Raw genomic sequence first — 19,168 nt, 5'->3', positions numbered from 1 at the left:
TATATAGATAATGTTTTACCTTTAGGGGTTCATGAAAAAGAAAGAAGTTGGAAAGAATCAAATGAGTCTGATGAATTAGATAATTGTGATACAAGTAAAGTAACAATAGTTACTCCAACACAAGTTGAAACCAGTTCAGACCCAAATCAGAATCAGATAGGCATGTATGATAAAGTGGAAAATCTAATTGAAGGTCAAGGTCAAAATTAGTTTTTGTTTGGAGAAAACTTCTCCTCAGACTCAGGCCAAAATGGGTCAAGATCCTTCCCCAGTTTCTGGAAGTTTGGGTCAAGAAAGGAGGTATCCTCTTAGAAATAAGAAAAATGGTCAGGTTGGATTTGTAAATAAATGAAAAACATGAAATATATGGAAGTTGTATGCAATTTGAGCATTTGTGTAACGTTTTCATGAAAGAGTGTGGTAGCACCCTTATGAGGCCATTTGTATATGTAAGTATGTATAGTTAAACCGGAATAAACTAGTTTTCTGTTGGGTACTTTTGAATGCTGCATGCGTCTCTTTTCTGTTCGGTAAAGATATCACAGTAATTTTACTCCCGAATTGAGCCTAACAGACCTTTCTCAAATAATGAACTAATGTGTTGTGCAAAGATAAAAACAAAAAACTGCGGATGCTGGAAATCCAAAACAAAAACAGGAACAGAAATACCTGGAAAAACTCAGCAGGTCTGGCAGCATCGGCGGAGGAGAGCACAGTTGATGTTTTGAGTCCTCATGACCCTTCAACAGAACTAAGTAAAAATAGGAAAGGGGTGAAATATAAGCTGGTTTAAGGGGTGGGGTGGGGGGGGGGGGTGTGTTGTTGGGACAAGCAGCCAGTGATAGGAGGAGATAACCAAAGGATGTCACAGACAAAAGGACAAAGAGGTGTTTAAGGTGGTGATATTATCTAAAGGAATGTGCTAATTAAGAGTAGAGAGCAGGACAAGCAAGGTACAGATAGCTCTAGTGGGGGTGGGGTGAAATAATACTAAAAGGGCATAAAAGGTAGAGATAAAAAATGGGTGGAAATACATTTAAAAATAATGGAAATAGGTGGGAAAAGAAAAAGAAAAAGTTGCTCCAACAACTCATCGACACCAACACCCTCCACCCCTGCCTGTCCCTCTGTCCCCACCCCGTCTTCCAATCCCAGCTCCGGCCGTATATTCACTATATCCCCTGACCTTCCCCTCTCTGACGCTGAACGTTCAGTGCTCAGCAAAGGACTTAGTTTCATACCCTTACGCCCTCATCTCAATGAATTTCGGGCTCGGCACGATGCTGAACTCTTCTTCCGCCGTCTTCGTCTCCGTGCTCACTTCTTTGGGCAGGAGTCCTCTCCCCGTTCAACGGATCCTTTTAACCACCTACAATATTCTCCCTCCACCTGGACCCCTCCCACTGGATTCTTACCTTCTCTTGACCTTTTCATTGAGAACTGTCGATGTGACATTAGTCGTCTCAATTTCTCTGCTCCTCTCACCCATTCTAACCTGTCTCTCTCTGAACTTACTGCACTCCATTCTCTCAGGTCCAACCCTAACATTGTCATCAAACCCGCTGACAAGGGTGGTGCTGTTGTTGCCTGGCGCACTGACCTCTACATTGCGGAGGCTGAGCGTCAACTCGCAGACACTTCCTCCTACCTCTCCCTGGACCATGACCCCACCACTGAACATCAAGCCATTGTTTCCAGGACTGTCACTGACCTCATCTCCTCTGGAGATCTTCCTTCCACAGCTTCCAACCTGATAGTCACCCAACCTCGGACGGCCCGCTTCTACCTCCTACCCAAAATCCACAAACAGGACTGTCCCGGTAGACCGATTGTGTCAGCCTGTTCCTGCCCCACGGAACACATTTCTCGCTATCTTGACTCCATTCTCTCTCCCCTTGTCCAGTCCCTTCCCACCTACATCCATGATTCCTCTGATGCCTTACGTCACATCAACAATTTCCAGTTCCCTGGCCCCAACCACCTCCTCTTCACCATGGACGTCCAATCCCTCTACACCTCCATCCCCCACTGGGATGGTCTGAGGGCTCTCTGCTTCTTCCTCGAACAGAGGCCCGAACAATCCCCATCCACCACTACTCTCCTCCGTCTGGCTGAACTTGTTCTCACACTGAACAATTTCTCCTTTAACTCCTCTCACTTCCTCTAAATGAAAGGTGTGGCTATGGGTACCCACATGGGCCCCAGCTATGCCTGTCTCTTTATGGGGTATGTGGAACATTCCTTATTCCAGTCCTACTCCGGCCCTCTCCCACAACTCTTTCTCCGGTACATCGATGATTACTTCGGTGCTGCTTCATGCTCTCGTCGGGACCTGGAAAAATTTATTAATTTTGCTTCCAATCTCCACCCCTCCATCATTTTCACATGGTCCATCTCTGACACTTCCCTTCCCTTCCCTTCCCTTCCACAGCTACCTCGACTACAGCTCCTCACACCCCGCTTTGTGTAAGGACTCCATCCCATTCTCTCAGTTCCTTCGCCTCCGTCGCATCTGTTCTGATGATGCTACTTTCAAAAACAGTTCCTCTGACATGTTCTCCTTCTTCCTTAACCGAGGTTTTCCATCCACGGTAATTGACAGGGCCCTCAACCGTGTCCGGCCCATCTCCCGCGCATCCGCCCTCACGCCTTCTCTTCCATCTCAGAACCATGATAGGGTCCCCCTTGTCCTCACTTATCACCCCACCAGCCTCCGCATTCAAAGGATCATCCTCCGCCATTTCCGCCAACTCCAGCATGATGCCACCGCCAAACACATCTTCCCTTCACCCCCCCTGGCGGCATTCCGTAGGGATCGTTCCCTCCGTGACACCCTGGTCCACTCCTCCATCACCCCCTACTCCTCAACCACCTCCCACGGCACCTCCCCATGCAAACGCAGAAGATGCAACACCTGCCCCTTCACTTCCTCTCTCCTCACCGTCCAAGGGCCCAAACACTCCCTTTAAGTGAAGCAGCATTTCACTTGCACTTCCCTCAATTTAGTCTACTGCGTTCGTTGCTCCCAATGCGGTTTCCTCTACATTGGAGAGACCAAACGCAGACTGGGTGACCGCTTTGCAGAATACCTTCGGTCTGTCCGCAAGCATTACCCAGACCTCCCTGTCGCTTGCCATTTCAACACTCCACCCTGCTCTCATGCCCACATGTCTGTCCTTGGCTTGCTGCATTGTTCCAGTGAAGCTCAACGCAAACTGGAGGAACAGCACCTCATCTTCCGACTAGGCACTTTACAGCCTTCCGGACTGAATATTGAGTTCAACAACTTCAGATCATGAACTCTCTCCTCCATCCCCACCCCCTTTCCGTTTCTTCCTCCTCCTTTTTGTTTTTTCCAATAATTTATATAGATTTTTCTTTTCCCACCTATTTCCATTATTTTTAAATGTATTTCCACCCATTGTTTATCTATACCTTTTATGCCCTTTTAGTATTATTTCACCCCATCCCCACTAGAGCTATCTGTACCTTGCTTGTCCTGCTCTCTACTCTTAATTAACACATTCCTTTAGATAATATCACTACCTTCAACACCTCTTTGTCCTTTTGTCTGTGACATCTTTTGGTTATCTCCTCCTATCACTGGCTGCTTGTCCCAACAACTCCCCCCCCCACCCTCCCCCCACCCCACCCCCTTTCCCTCCACCTCACCCCTTAAACCAGCTTATATTTCACCCCTTTCCTATTTTTACTTAGTTCTGTTGAAGGGTCATGAGGACTCAAAACATCAACTGTGCTCTTCTCCGCCAATGCTGCCAGACCTGCTGAGTTTTTCCAGGTATTTCTGTTTCTGTTTTTGTAATGTGTTGTGCATCTGGATTTCCCTGAACATTGATCCTAAAGTATGCCTATCTCACATACTCACCAAAATGTTAGAACAGTATGTTGTTTTTGCAGTGACCTTTATTAATTAGCATTTATTCATTGTGTGGAATAACTTACTTGCTGATGGAGACAATACAGTGGGTGATTCACAGGCACTTTCGGTGACTAATTACAATGGAAGGAAGATGCAACCTCTTATTTACAGAGTAACAGGACAGCACTAGTAATGACTGAAATGTCTGCTAGAACTACATGCCATTTTGCCTGTTGTGAAATAAGTGTCACCATCTTGACAATGGACAAAAAAAGCATTTAGAAAATTAAAAAGATATATTTTTAATTGCCACATATTTTTTGTTGGAAGCTGGTTTTTAGTGCTACAATACACTTTACTGACTTTTTACAATTTTACCTTTTCAAGTACAAGTCCATTTTCAGCTTCATTAATTTCCTCATTGTGGGCCACTTTACCTAATTTGAATGATAGGTTTGTGCAAAATGTTACTCAGAAGCCAACTTTGGTTTTCATCCTCATGAAAGATCATTGACCTGAAAGGCTGGACTAGATTTTTCCACAGGTGGCGGGACCTCTATATCAGGACCAAATGGGAATCCTAAGCCCATACTTGTCTGGGAGTGAAACCAGTGAAGTAATCTTCCCAGAGGCAGCCACTTAATTGGCCACCATCGCATTTGGCGTCCAATTAAGCATGGTGAGCGGGCTGTCAATGCTCTTAACCAATCAGAAGGCCATCAGCCCTCGCCTAGGTAGCCCCACCAGGAGAAGTGGGCGCTGCTGAAGCAAGTCGGGGATCGTGAGGGGCCTCAACATGGAGGTGCCCTCAGAGAAGAAAATGTAAATGAAAATTTGAGAAGGGCCAAGTCAGTAGGCCTATTGGAGAAGAGCGGAAACCTCTCCATGGAAGTGTTTGGGCTATAATGCGGCCTTTTCTACAGGCAATTCCAAATTTGGGATGTGGAGCCTCCTGTTCCGATGACCACCCCCCCACCCTGACCAGCTGCAAGAAGGCCACCTCCATGAACTGGTGGCCTTCATGTATGGCTGCTCTGTTACTGGCAAAATGCCAGCAATGCCACAAAGCCACCTCTAATTGCTTGCTCACCTCCATTTAGCGGGTAGCCAATCCATTTTCCAGGCCACCCCTAGGAAACTTTCATGGCAGTGGAAATACAGTGGAGAGCTCTGGCCCCTTCCCACCTCCAAGCCTGCCACCATAAAACAGGGAAAATGCTCTTGTTAACTCTCTCCATAAACTCTCTTCATAGATACTGCCTGACCTGCTGAGTATTTCCAGCATTTTCTGTTTGTATTTGATTTTCATTGCATGCTTTGAATAAAATTGTGCTTCTTATTTAGTGAAGTCCAAGTAGGGGGCTATCTTGTAATTTTATAAATTGTTTTGACATTATAGTAAGCATGATTTTCTTCCCAGTGAGTGTAATGACTGAACTGTTGTGTATATGTGGGTGGCAGCTCAAAGTGTACAGTTTGGAACCTGTATTGTAAACTTTGGAGTTGTACAGATTGATTTTGTGAGGTTCCACAACCAATGCAGGGGTTCACTAGTGAAGGCAAATAGTTCTACAATTGATCCAAAAATCCTACAGGTCACAGTGCAGCATGTCATATTTTGCAGCAAAGAAATTTGGGATTTTGTCAAGGTGTGATGAGCAGCACAGCATGATTGTGGGCATGAGAATGTGGTGAATGGGTCCTATGCTAGATTTCATATGTTTATGATGGCCTCCACCTCATTGGTGAGTTTTTCAATATAAAATGGGCACATGACTAATTCTTCATCCTGGCCTGTTCAACTTGGGTTTCCTAAGGCAGCCTTAATGGGGCAATATTGGGCAGGGCTTGAAAATGGATGTGGGGATAGTGGTGCAGGATCACCTTGCACCTATGCTTCTAATGCAGGCAGCTCACAGACCTCAACTGCCTGCTGATTTAAATGGTTGCGGTGTGTAGCTAGGGGTATGCACACTGTCAAGTGGCTGCACGTCTGAACAGGGTCACAAAAACAACAGGCTAACATGAGTTAAAACAAGCCCCCACTATTTAAATCCAGCCTGGGCCTCTTGTGGCTGGTATAGGTGGCTAGAAGTCATCCTAAAAGTGATTTTGCTGTGCAGAACACTCATTAATGGCACAACGTGGCAAAGAGTTGGTTCTAAGGTTTCCAATGCAACATTAGGGTTCTTGGTGGAGGAGATGGACAGCAGGAGAGATGCCACCTATCCAAAGGGAGGCAGGGGTCCCTCCAGACAAGGTAGTGGAATGAGATAACTATGAAGGTTAATGCCAGGGGTCAAGCCCTGAAAACCTGGACGCAGTGCCGCCAATAAGTTCAATGACCTCACATGAGTGGTTAAGGGTCAGTGAATGAATCTTCAAGTGCCATACAATATTCCACCAACTACACCCCTAGTCTTACAAACTGCTCAATGCACCACAACCCCATCACTCCCGGAGTTTTAGTTGAACTGAAATTTATGGAGGCTGAAGGTTGGAAAGCCGGCGGAGAGTGCATTAGAGAGATTGAATCTGGAGGTTTCAAGACTTTCAGCAGTGACATGCAGAGTAGAGGGAAACTTTCAAATATAAAACTCACATTCCATCCTATAAACTTGAAAGATCTTTATGTGAATTGTTTAAACTGCGTATGTACAACAAAATATACATAGTGTATCATGCTAGGCTTAACTCGCTTGTGTTTCAACAAATGATGTTGGGGTGGGGGTGAGGGGGGGTGCACAGGGGTAGGGGGAAATGTAGGGAAGGTAGGGAGCAATCAGCAGGAGGTTTCCTTACACCATACAAGCTCATGGAGTTCCGAGTCAATTTGAGGACCTCCAGGGCCGCTCTCTCCTGATTGTGTACCATTGTTATCATCACCTCTGGTGGGTCTGTTCTGCCAGTTGGACGGGACATACCCAGGAATGGTGAATGGAGATGTTTGGGAAATTAGCTGTAAAGTATGATTCAGTGAGTATGGCTGTTGCTTGACTTACCTATGAGATAACTCTCCCAATTTTGGCTCAAGTCCCCAGATATTAGTGAGGAGGGCTTTGCAAGGTCGACAGGGCAGAGTGTCCCTTTGTTGCTTCCGATGCTTATGTTAAAGCAGGGTGGTCTGAGCAGTTTCTTTACTTATTTGATTTTTCTGTAGCAGTTTGATACAACTGAGTAGCTTGCTTGGCCATTTCAGAGGGTAGTTAAAATCGACCATATTACTGTGTGTCTGTAGCCAGCCTGAGTAAGTATCAAAGATTTCCTTCACGAAAGGACATCAGTGAACCAGATGGGTTTTTACAACAATGTTTATGTTTCATGGTCACTATTATTCCAGATTTATTCATTGAATTTTAAATTCCACAAGCAGTCATGGTGGGACTTGAACATGTGTTTTTAAAGCATCAGTTTAGGCTGGTGGCTTACTAGCCCAGTAACACTACCATTATGCTGTTAATTTAATTCTACCTAAGTTGAGTCTTTCCTGGTTAAAGGTTAGCCAGTGTTTTATTTTCCACTCTTAAACTGTTCAGTGCTATGAAGGATTAAGAAGGAAGAATCCTAAAATGCTACCTGTGAACATGTCAGCACAAATCACACAGGCCATAGATCACAACCAGGAAGTGATAATGGAGTTTATCACAAAATAATAGTAATAACATTGCCTGTCTGATATCCTTATTTCTCTAATATATTTGTGGGATGTGATCAAACACTTTTTGTTACATTGTCTGTGTGAATTCAACCATATAATAATGCAGCCTGTGATACTGTCCAGGATTTTGATGGTTAGTAAATGTAAGAGATAGTGTTGTGCATATTTGCAGCAAATGCAGACAATTAGCCCAACATTTACTGGTTGAACTTCCCTAACACTAACTAATATCAATAATATCACTCCTCGTAGAGTAGATTGCCTCAGAGATTCACTGCTACCCCTGTCAGTTCCACATAGCTTGGAAATATATTAGATGTAATTCCAATGTATTTGAAAAACTGTCAATGTGATTTAATAGTTGCCCATTATTGCTGTTGTGGAGTAGAAATTTAAAAGTATTCTTATGGGTTCTGCTTTGTTGTGTCATAAGGATCATTGAAGTCAGTTTTCTTGCCTATTTATCAACTCAGATTTTCACTGTCTTCTGCATGTCCATTATTATGTAGGCCTGGCTGAGAGCCCAGACAACCATTACACTTGTTGAAACAGCTGCGCCCCAGAGAAAACATTGCTTGATTGGCAGCTCAGACTCTCTAATCTCTGCTGCCAATTTCACAATGTTTGCTTCCACAAGGTTCAGTGGCTTCAAGGGCTTGTGATTTTTGTTATTGGTACTTTAAAGAGTCTGGATGATTGGCACTTTCATTGCCTTCTAAGTGAAATTACTTTTTTTCACATAGCAGAAAGTTATGAAAGAATTACTTTTTAAAGCTTTTTTTCATTCTTTCATGGGGTGTAGGTGCTGCTGGCAAGTCCAGGATTTGTTGCCCATCCCTAATTGCCCTTCAACTGAGGGGCTTGCTGGGCCATTTCAGAGGGCAGCTAAGAGTCAACCACATTGCTGTGGGTTTGAAGTCACACGTAGGCCAGACCAAGTAAGGTTGGCAGATTTCCTTCCCTCTTCATTGGTGGGTCTGCTTACCTACAGCCTGTCGGGAGAAGCAGCGGCAGGAAGGCGGGCCTGCTTGGGACCAGCAGAGGTGGAGAAAAGTGAGACCTAGGCTTGGGGCCTTCACTTACCTCATAGACTCATAGAATCTACAGCATAGAAACAGGCAATTCAGCCCATCTGGTCCATGAGGAGTCAGGAGAGGCAGAGATGCAAGCCTGCCTGAGACCAGCGGAGGAGAAGATAAAGCGAGACCTTCAAGGGTCAGCACATGCTGAGTTTGAAAAAATAAATCAAATAATGATATTACAGGAAAGCCATAAGTTGATTGGTTGGTGAGTAACTGCTGTTAGGGAGGGTCTGTAAAGAGCTGGAATTTACAAAAATGTAATTTTTTAAATAACCCTTAAGTAGCCACCTTATAATTAATTAAGAGACATCAGCAGAAGTGGAATAAGAAACTAGTCTGTCCACTATTTATTTTATTATTACGTAGTATGGTTTATTGGATCACTGAGGGTTAAATCAGTACAGTAAGTGGTGGTGAGAAGAGGCATTAGTTTAATTTGTTTTTAAATCACAAAATTAATAAATAATTAATTAAGACACAATAAGGATGGCAGGTGATGTGTTGCAAGTGCAGAATGTGGGATCTCCTGGGTGCCAGTGTGATCCAGGGCAAACATGTATGTAGTAAGTAGCTGCAACTCAGAGCTGTTAAGCCAGAGGCTGAACTGTGGACACTGCAATGCATCAGGGAGGGGGAAAGTTACCTCGACACTTTATTCCAGGAGGTGGTCACACCCCTTAGGATAAGGTCTTCTGATTAAGTCAGTGGTCAGGGACAAGAGGATGTGACTGCGAGTGAGACAGGTAAGGGGATTGAGAAAGTAGAAGTGGAGGAGCCTCGGCCCTTGCAATTGTGCAACAGATTTGAGGTGCTTGTAACCTGTATGGACGAGAGTGGGAGCTGCAGGATGGATGAATGAACAAACTAACCATGGCACCAATGGACAGGAAACCATTCAAGTGGGGAAGTTAATGGGAATGCAGTGGTAGTAGGGGACAGCAGAGTCAGAGGTATAGACGCAGTTCGCTGCGGCCAGGAGCGAGAGTCCAGAAGGCTGTGTAGTCTGCCCAGTGCCAGGGTGTGGGACATCTGTTCTGGGCTGAAGAGGAACTTGCAGTGGGAGGAGGAGGAGCCAGTGGTTATAGTCCATGTAGGTACCAGCGGCATAGGGAGGACAAGGAAAGAGGTCCTGTTGAGAGAGTATGAGCGGCTAGGGGCAAAATTAAATAGCAGAACCTCAAAGGTGGTAATCTCTGGATTATTACTTGAGCCACAAGCAAATTAGCATAAGGTAAATAAGATGAGTGAGTTAAATGTGTGGCATAAAGATTAGTGTGGGAGAAATGGTTTTCGACTCATGGGGCACTGGCACCATTACTGGGCTAAGTGGGAGATGTACCATTGGGACTGTCTTCACCTGAACTGTGCTGGGACCAGTGTTCTGGTGAGTCGTATAACTAGGTGGTAGAGAGGGCTTTAAACTAAATAGTGGAGGGGGGATGTATCAAATTTGGGAAGGTGTGATAATTTGAAGAGAGAAGACAAGGCAAGGTAGCATAGTAGCAATAAGAGAAGAGATAACCAGAGCATGGCTGGAAGGGGGAAAGCATACATACTTAAGAGTGAGCCAGCAGATAAGGCTAGAGGTTGTAAAAATAGTGAAAGGACAAAACTAAAGACTCTGTATCTAGATGCCCATAGTATTCGTAACAAAACATGAATTAAGAGCTCAAATGAAAATAAATAGATACAATTTGAAAGCCATAACAGAGGCATGGCTGCAAGATGACAATGGCTGGGACTTGTCCACTTTGGCAGGAAGAATAGAAAAGCAGCATATAATTTCAATGGAGAGAGCTTGTAGAACTCTGAAGTACAGAGGGATCTGGGTGTCCTGGTACATAAATCACAAAAGGTTAGCGTGCAGGCACAGCAAGTGATTAGGAAGGCAAATGGAATGTTGTCCACTATTGCAAGTGGAATAGAATATAAGTGTAGGGATCTTTTGCTACAGTTGTACAGGGCTGTGGTGGGACCACATCTAGAGTACTGTATACAATTTTGTCTCCTTATTGAAGAAATTACATAACTGCATTAAAGCAGTTCAGAGAAGGTTCACTCGACTGGTTCCTGGGATGAGGGGGTTATCTTATGAGGAAAGGTTGGACAAGTTGTGCCCATATCCACTGGAGTTCATAAGAATGAGAGATGATCTTATTGATGCATATAAGATCCTGAGGGGACTTGACAGAGTGGATGCTGAGAGGATATTTCTCCTTGTGGGAAAGACTAGAACTAGGGGTCAGAGTTTAAAAATGTGGGATTTCCCATTTAAGTCAGAGATGAAGAGAATTTTTTTCTCTCATAGGGTGGTGAGTTTGTGGAACTCTCTTCCCCAGAGAGTGGTGGAGGCAGCATCATTGAATATTTTTAAGGCAAAGGTAGGTAGATTTTAACAAGGGAGTCAAAGGTTATTGGGGGCAGGCGGAACATGGAGTTGAGGCCACCATCAGATCAACCATGACCTTATTGAATGACAGAGCAGGCTCGAGGGCTCAATGGCCTACTCCTGCTCCTAATTCACTTCTAATCAGGTTAGCCAGCAGCTCTCAAGGGTAAGACTTTCTTCTCACTGTGGGGCGAAATTCCCACTCTCATCCCGTTTGTGCCACCCACAACCTGTTATTACTGCGGGGTGGCTTGTTTAACATGGGTCGGCTGGCATCCGACATTTCTTCCAGGGGAGGATAAGCAATGTGCCCCTCCCTGTAAAATCCAGCCCATAGTCTCCTGAGTTTGTGCTCCAAAAAGAGAGTCTCACCTGTTGGCCATGTGGAAATAGTGGGACTACTCCCCATAATTTTCTTAGCAGTAAACTAATGCCTTCAATTTTCTTAATATATGTGGTCGTTGGATGATGTGTCATACCTTGGTGTGTCAGCCGTCAAGACTTTGAAGCACAACCCATAATCTACTCCCAATGTTTTTATGGTGTACAAAGCATATTTAGTAATGAGGGAAGTAATTATTTTGCCGAATCCCTTCCTTCCAACTAATGACTTTGTCAACCCAAAGAAAGTTTCATTTTAAAGATAATTAAAAAGATGTAAAAGTAGCACTTTTGAACACTTATCAATATAATTATCACAGCAGCCACTGGCACCCTGGGTGAAGCTCATTAAATCATTGTTAAATACTTTTCTCAAAATATAATTCCTTCCGAAAGCAGATATGTCATAGTTCTAAAATAAAGAAGCCTTGCAGTCAAAGATCATTTAAAATGATTAATCTATTGTTTGCTTCATGAGAATGAAAATACTTCAATATAAGTTCAGCACAGGCGTAATATAATCTGGTAAATAAAACATGATATGTTTTTCAATGAAGAAGGGGGCTATATGGAAACGGCTTGCTTTTATTTTGTCAGTTTAACCCCATGAAAATCAAAATGATATCTAAAACAAAATGAGATTCAAAGAAATCAGCAATAGATGCACCATCATTTTTTATAGCACTAAAACTTAAACAAATAAAAATGTTGCCACCATCTTACAGTTTCTTTGACCATCCACCTATATATTCACTTCCGAATGTCTTTGATAACTGATGATCTGTTTATACCCTGATAATTTATTGCAGCTGGAATTAAATACTCGCCACAAACATGCAATAAAAACAGCAAATGCTACAAGTAGAGCTAATGCAACAGAAAGAAGAAAAAACAGTTTCAGGCTTCATCCCTCACCAGAGCCTGTTCCTCAATCTTGCCTGTATTTTATGGTGGTATTGGCAACGAAATTGTTGGCATTTGCCATTGACACTGACAGAAACTTCAGGAGTCCGCATACGTGAGGAATAATGGGGAAATCCAGATGTTGTTATCAGTGATTAAATGCTTCTCCCCAGATTGCAGTCAATAGGAAATCTATGAGTTGATGGGAAGTTTCACTCCCACACTATTAGAGTTCCTGCAAGTACCCTTGGAAAAAGTTGGATCTTGTTGGATGAGATGTAACTGGCATTTTAACGGTGTATTAATTTCATAATTACTAATAAACATCCTCACTGGCCTTGAAAAACGAATTTTATCCTTATGGGATGTCAAATTTCCCCAATTATGATAAGAAGAAATCCACATTCTTAAAATAATATTTGATTAAAAGTTTGTTTATATTGCTATTTAGCTTCTATTTAATCCAATTATAATCATTTATCTTTATATCTGAAAATTTAAAATTAAAAGCAAAGAATAAAGTACTTTCAGCTTCCTGGCTTGCTGCCTGTGAAAATAATTCAACGTGATTAGTTACATATGAGCCTGCTCCGCTATTCAGTACCATCATGGTTAATCATTGGCCTTAACTCCATTTTCCCATCCACTCCATCAATCCCTTGATCACAGAATTGTTACGGTGTAGAAGGAGGCCATTCGGCCCATTGTGTCTGCACCGGCTCTCTGAGCATTTTAACTTAGTGCCAATCTCCTGCCCTTTCCCCGTAAGCCTGCACATTGTATGATTATTTAAATGGAAACAATGTCCTCTTGAATGTCTCAATTGAACCTGCCTCCACCACACTTCCGGGCAGTTAATTCCAAACCCTAACTACTCGATGAGTGAAAAAGCTTTTTCTCACCTCGCATTTTCTTCTTTTGCCAAACATTTTAAAACTGTGCCCTCTGGTTCTTGATCCGTTTACGAGCGGGAACAGTTTCTCCCTATCTACTCTGTCAGACCCATCATGATTTTGAAAACTTCTATCAAGTCTCCTCTTAGCTTCTCCTCTCCAAGGAAAACTCCCAACTTTTCCAGTCTTTCCTCATAACTGAAGTGTCTCATCCCTGGAACCATTCTTGTAAACCTCTTCCGCACTCTCTCCAATGTGTTCACATCCTTCCTATAGCGTGGCGCCCTGAACTGTACATAATACCCCAGCTGAGGTCTAACCAGTGTCTTATATAAATTTATCATAACCTCCTTGCTCTTGTACTCTATGCCCCTATTAATGAAGCCTAGAATACTGTACGCGAGATCTCAGCCTTAAACATATTCAACAATGGAGCATTCATGATTACCTGGGGTAGAGAATTCCAAAAGAATCACAACCCTTTGGGCAGAATTTTGTGCTTGACGGGTGGGCGGGCCCGACTGACTCAGCGGCGGGCAGGCAGCTGATCCCAATTAAGGCTCGCCCAGCAGGTTTCCGACTCCCGTGTTCATGGGGAAAATTAAATCGGCAGTGGGCGTGTTCAGACAGCCGGTTCCAATGAGGAACCAGCAGTCTGTATAAAGAGCGGCCAGGCAGCCTACTTTAGGCTGTTGACCATGGCCAGTCACCGGGCAGCACAAGAGGTGAGGGCAGAGGAGGAGGAGGGGGGCAGGCTGCAGGGTAGGCCAACGGGAAGCCACTGTGCCCCTCGGTTCTCAGATGCCTGCCTTGCTGTCCTCCTTGAAGAGCTGTCCAACCATCGGGATGTCTTGTTTCCAGAGGATGGGAGGAGGAGGGCCCCCCTCATGACCAGGCAGGCATGGCAGGAGGTGGCAGAGGCTGTTAGCTCTCATGATGCTGTGCGTTGCACAGGAACGCAGTGCTGCAAGTGCTTCAATGATTTGCTGCGCTCTGGAAGGGTGAGTACCATATCAGCCTTGGCCATTTTACCCAGCAGGTAGCCTTAGCCTTTGAGGACCCCTCCTCACCACCAGCCCCACGTCTTGCTGTCGTTACTGCATTGGGCATTTGGCGCACGCTGGGTGGGCAAACAGATAGTGACCATGCTTACATCAGCCTTAGTGGTTGAGGAGAAGATGGGTTCTCCCCGCTGCATATGTTGGTGTTTGTCACATTTCAGTAGTCTGGGGGCAACCTGCAGGGGAGGCAGCTAGACACATACTCAGAACTCCAACACATGTCTTATTGATGGTGATGAGATGGTGGAAGGGGAGCCTTAAGGTGTTGTGGCCAAATGCCATCTGCTGGCATCGGCACCACACCTAGTTGCGCCTCCTTGCCATGGGCGCTAATACCCATGTGTTATTCAAAGCGATGGACGCCGAATGTGTCCAAGGTGTCGGTTGGGGGAGGGGGTTGGGAGCAGCCGTACTATCTTCTGGGGACTGATCACCAGTAGTGTGGACAGGGGCCGCTGGAGGCCTCAGATGGGCCACTGTGGTTGGGGTGCGGCGTGCGTGTGCAGAATACATGAGCGATCAGCCCCAATAAATCCCAATAAATGTTCTGCAGGCAAAAACTGAGAGAAATATCCGGGAGCGTCAGCGGACTGGTGGTGGGCACACTGTGCTGCAGCGCCTCACCACGTATGAGGAGCAGGCCATAGAGCTGGGGAGGAGGCAGGCGGCCAGATCGGCAGGTGTCGGCGAGGCTGGGGTGCAGCGGCCAGGTATTTGAGAGCCACAGTCCCATCCACTCTGTCTCCCCACCATCCAAAGCACTGATGGTTGCTGCAATCGTTAATGCAGCAACACTGCTCATTCACAGACTGATACAGTCAGACGTGTGGGTCATACACAAAGGTCCCTCGGCCCCTTGAGGATACGCGTCTCTAGCACCCTCCAAAGTCGCTTTATTTTGGTGGGAATAAAGTCCACTTTTCTGACCATGGCTGAGGGTGTTTCCTTTGTGCTGTATTTGTATGTTTCACAGACATCTCATGAGTGTTTGAGTGGACATTGATGTTTCTGTACGAAGCCCTTAGTTGTAGCTGATGAGGTGGAAGATGTAGCACCTAAGTGCCACGTGTGGAAGCGCCAGGCAATGCTGGTCCTGCTGATCCATGTGTGTGGAGCTAGCTGAAGGTTCGCTGGATTAAAGTGTCCTGGGTGTCCCTGCCTCCTCGGTGTAGTAGCGGGTCGGTGTGCTGCCCCTCATCATTGCCCTGTGCTTCCTCATCCTCTGAGCCACTGCTGGATTCATCATGTGCAGCCTCATCCACTGCGTCAAGGTCTTCATCGTCAACTGCATCCCACCTTTCCAGCGCAAGATTGTGCAGAGCGCAGCATGCTACCACTATCAGAGAGACGTGATCTGGGGGGTACTGGAGTGCGCCCCCTGAGCGGTCCAGGCAACGAAGGCGCATCTTGAGAAGACCGATGGCTCTCTCCACCACAGCCCTTGTGAAGGCGTGGCTCCTATTGTACCGCTGCTCATTTTCTGTTCTTGGACGGCGGAGAGGCGTCATGAGCCACCTTCTGAGGGGTTAGCCCTTGTCATCCACCAGCCAACCATCCAGCCGAGCCAGAGCACTGAAGAGCCCCGGCACCTGGGAATGCCTGAGGATGTAGGCATCGTGGGAGCTGCCTGGGTACCTTACACAGACTTGCAGAATCAGCATCCTGTGATCATACACTATCTGCACGTTCATGGAGTGGAAGCCCTTCCTGTTGACGAAGGCACCGGGCTCACCTGCTGGCGCCTTGATGACCACATGTGTACAGGCTATAGCACCCTGGATGCGGGGGAAGCCAGCAATGGCCACGAAGCCTCTGGCTCACTGTGTCTGACTTGCCTGGTCGCAGCGGAAGTGGATGAAGGTCAATGCCCAATTGAACAGAGCGTCTGTAACCCGCTTGACACAAGTGTGCACAGCTGATTGGGAGACACCACAAAGATCACCCAACGAGCTCTGGAAGGAGCCAGAGGCATAGAAGTGGAGGGCAACTGTGACCGTCAGAGCCGCTGGCATGGGGTGTCCACCCACACAGTTAGGAGAGATCTCAGGGCCAATCTTCTGACAGACATAGTTGACTGTCTCCCTTGACAGTCGGAGCCTCCTTCGGCACTGCACCTCAGTCATATTGAGGTAGCTGCTTTGCCGCCTTTATACCCTGGCAGCAGAATAGTGGCATCTTCTGCGGCCCCTTCCACCTTGGACAACCTCCTGGCCCTGCGCCCCTTGTGTCTGCACCTGGCATCCCAAAGATGGCTCACCTGGAGGCTGATTGTCCACTCCTGGCCTCCTCCTTATTCTAAACCTCCCTCCCTCCTCAGAAGAGCTGCCTTCAGTGGAGATGTCAGATCCCATACCCAGGCTAAATGGAGGCATCCGAAAAGCTGCAGGCCCGGTGAAGATTACTGTCTGCAAAGTGCTGAGCTGAAGCTTCAAAGTACAGAGAAAGCTATTGGAAATCGATCTGAACTGGTAACAATCACACAGGCAAGTTTAAAACACTTTCTGCAATAAATACTCCAGATAAAACATGAACAACCCCCCTGAGCCCACATATCCCACCCGTGGATGAGGTTTGTTAAAAAATCAGTTACCCGCTTGCCCATTGGGCCCGTGTGCCGAGGCGAAGATCGCACAGGCTCCTCAAAATCGGCTTCAATTGCGCAGTTAAGGGCCTTAACAAGGCCTTTAATTAATGGCGGGCACGTGTCGCGCTTCATAGCGCTCGCCCACCTAAATATCGCAATGCCACGCACTGACATCGGGACGCCCGCGCGACATTTTAAGCGCTGACGTATGGGCTCTGCCACGGGCTCTGCCACCCGCGCGTCAGCCATAAAATTCTGCCCTTTGAGTGAAGAAATTTCTTCTCAACTCAGTCCTAAATGATTGGCCACTTATCCTGAGATTATTTCCCCATGGTCTAGGTTCTCCAAACAAGGGAAACAACCTCTCAATAACTACCCTGTCAATTCCCTTCAGAATCTTGTATGTTTCAATGAGATCACCTCTTATTTTTCTAAACTCCAGAGTGTATAGGCCCAATTTTACTCAGCCTCTCATCCTAGGAACCAAACTATTGAACCTTTGCTGTATTGCCTCCAATGCAAGCATATGTTTCCTTAATTATGGAGACCAAAACTGCACACAGTATTCCAGATGTGTTCTTACCAAAGCCCTGTACAGTTGGGGCAAGACTTCATTGTCTTGCACCCCAATCCCTTTGCAATAAAGGCCAACATGCCATTTGCCTTCCTAATTGCTGTACCTGCATCCTAACTTTCTGCATTCCTTGTATGAGTGCACTAAGGTCCCTCTGAACATCAACATCCACAAGTTTCACACCTTTGAAAAATATCCTGCTTTTCTATTCTTACCACCAAAGTGAATAACCTCACACTTCCCCATATTATATTTCTCTGCCATCTTGTTGCCCACTTACACATCCTGTCTATGTCCCTTTTCAGCTTCTTTGTGTCCACCTAACAGCTTACATTCCCACCTAGCATCGTATCATCTGCAAACTTAGATATATTACCCTCTGCCTCATTATCTAAGTCACTAATTTAGTTGTAAATAGCTGTGGCCCTAGCATTGATCCTTGCGGCACTCCAATAGTCAGTCTGCCAATGCTCTGTATATCCCTATTCTCTGTTTCCTTTAACCAATCCTCTATCCATGCCAATATATTATCTGTAACTCCATGAGACTTTATCTTGTGTATTAATCTTTTGTGTGGTGCCTTGTTGAATGCTTTTTTGGAAATCCAAGTATATATTGTTCCCCTTTGTCTACCCTAATTGGCCTGTTTTCTCACTCTGTAACCTCTGCAGTGTTACATTTGCAGTTAGATATCCTGGAAGGAAAATACACCAGGCAAAAATGAAGAAAATAAGAATTTTAAAATAAAGAATTAAATGCAGTTACATAAAGTCAGTAAATCTAAAATCTATATGCAATTTATTTTAAAGCCTGTTCTTTGCTTTGTACTATTCCATGCTGTTAAAACCACTTATGAGTAAGTGGAAATCTTCCACTAACTGCTAATCCCTGTTTGAAGTCTGACTCTTGGACTATTTTGACGTTTCCTGATAAAGGAAAAATCAAATCCTCAGAGGGTTACAGAAGATCACACGCTGGCCAGAGTGATGCTATGTGCAGCAATCCGATCTTAATGAGCCTTGGTGAGTTGATTGAATCAAAACAAAACCAAACTTTCCTGTAAAAATTTGGCAGCTAACATTGAAGTAATTCATAATTCATTAAAAATCTCCTTATTCGTCACACTCCCTGTTGTAACACAAAAAATTGGGAAATTCTACAAATGATTAATTTTAATGGTTTGGGACAGCTACACCTGCAATTACATGAGCAATGTGTGCAATACATTAACTGTGTTAACAATATATTAGCTATGTTTATGTCATTAACTGAAGTAATAGATGCAAGCAAAAGTTTATTGTACTGTTATTTTCATGTTTTGGCATCTATGGGGGCCAATTTTACAAAATTGTGCTCCCATTAGAGGATTTTGTCTGCCAAGAGTGCAGAATCAGGAAATTATGAGGCATGCTGTTCACAATTTTGTGAGCATCAAAATTCATGGGCGGAAAATTGTAGGCAGTGCACCTACAACTTCCCGGCTTTGTTCTTCATCTGGATAAGGCTCCACGCCAGGAACGCCCATTTATAAAATTGGCTTTTGCAAGTAAACTGCTGGTTGCCACATACCTCCTCTTGCTTCTAGTTATGCAGGGTTGGCTTTGATTAATACCTTGGCTGGGAATATTGAGCACTATAGGAAAAATTTGACAGTGGGAATTCCCACAGTTGCTATGTTTTTACAAATCCAATTATAAATGCATCCAAGAAGAAAGACCAATGGTTGCTGTTTCCAGCAAAATACCAAACAGAAGAAATCTTCA

The sequence above is a fragment of the Cetorhinus maximus genome, chromosome 6 (genome assembly GCF_964194155.1).
Source record: "Cetorhinus maximus chromosome 6, sCetMax3.hap1.1, whole genome shotgun sequence".
NCBI lineage: Eukaryota > Metazoa > Chordata > Chondrichthyes > Lamniformes > Cetorhinidae > Cetorhinus > Cetorhinus maximus.
This window is presented reverse-complemented; position numbering follows the sequence as displayed.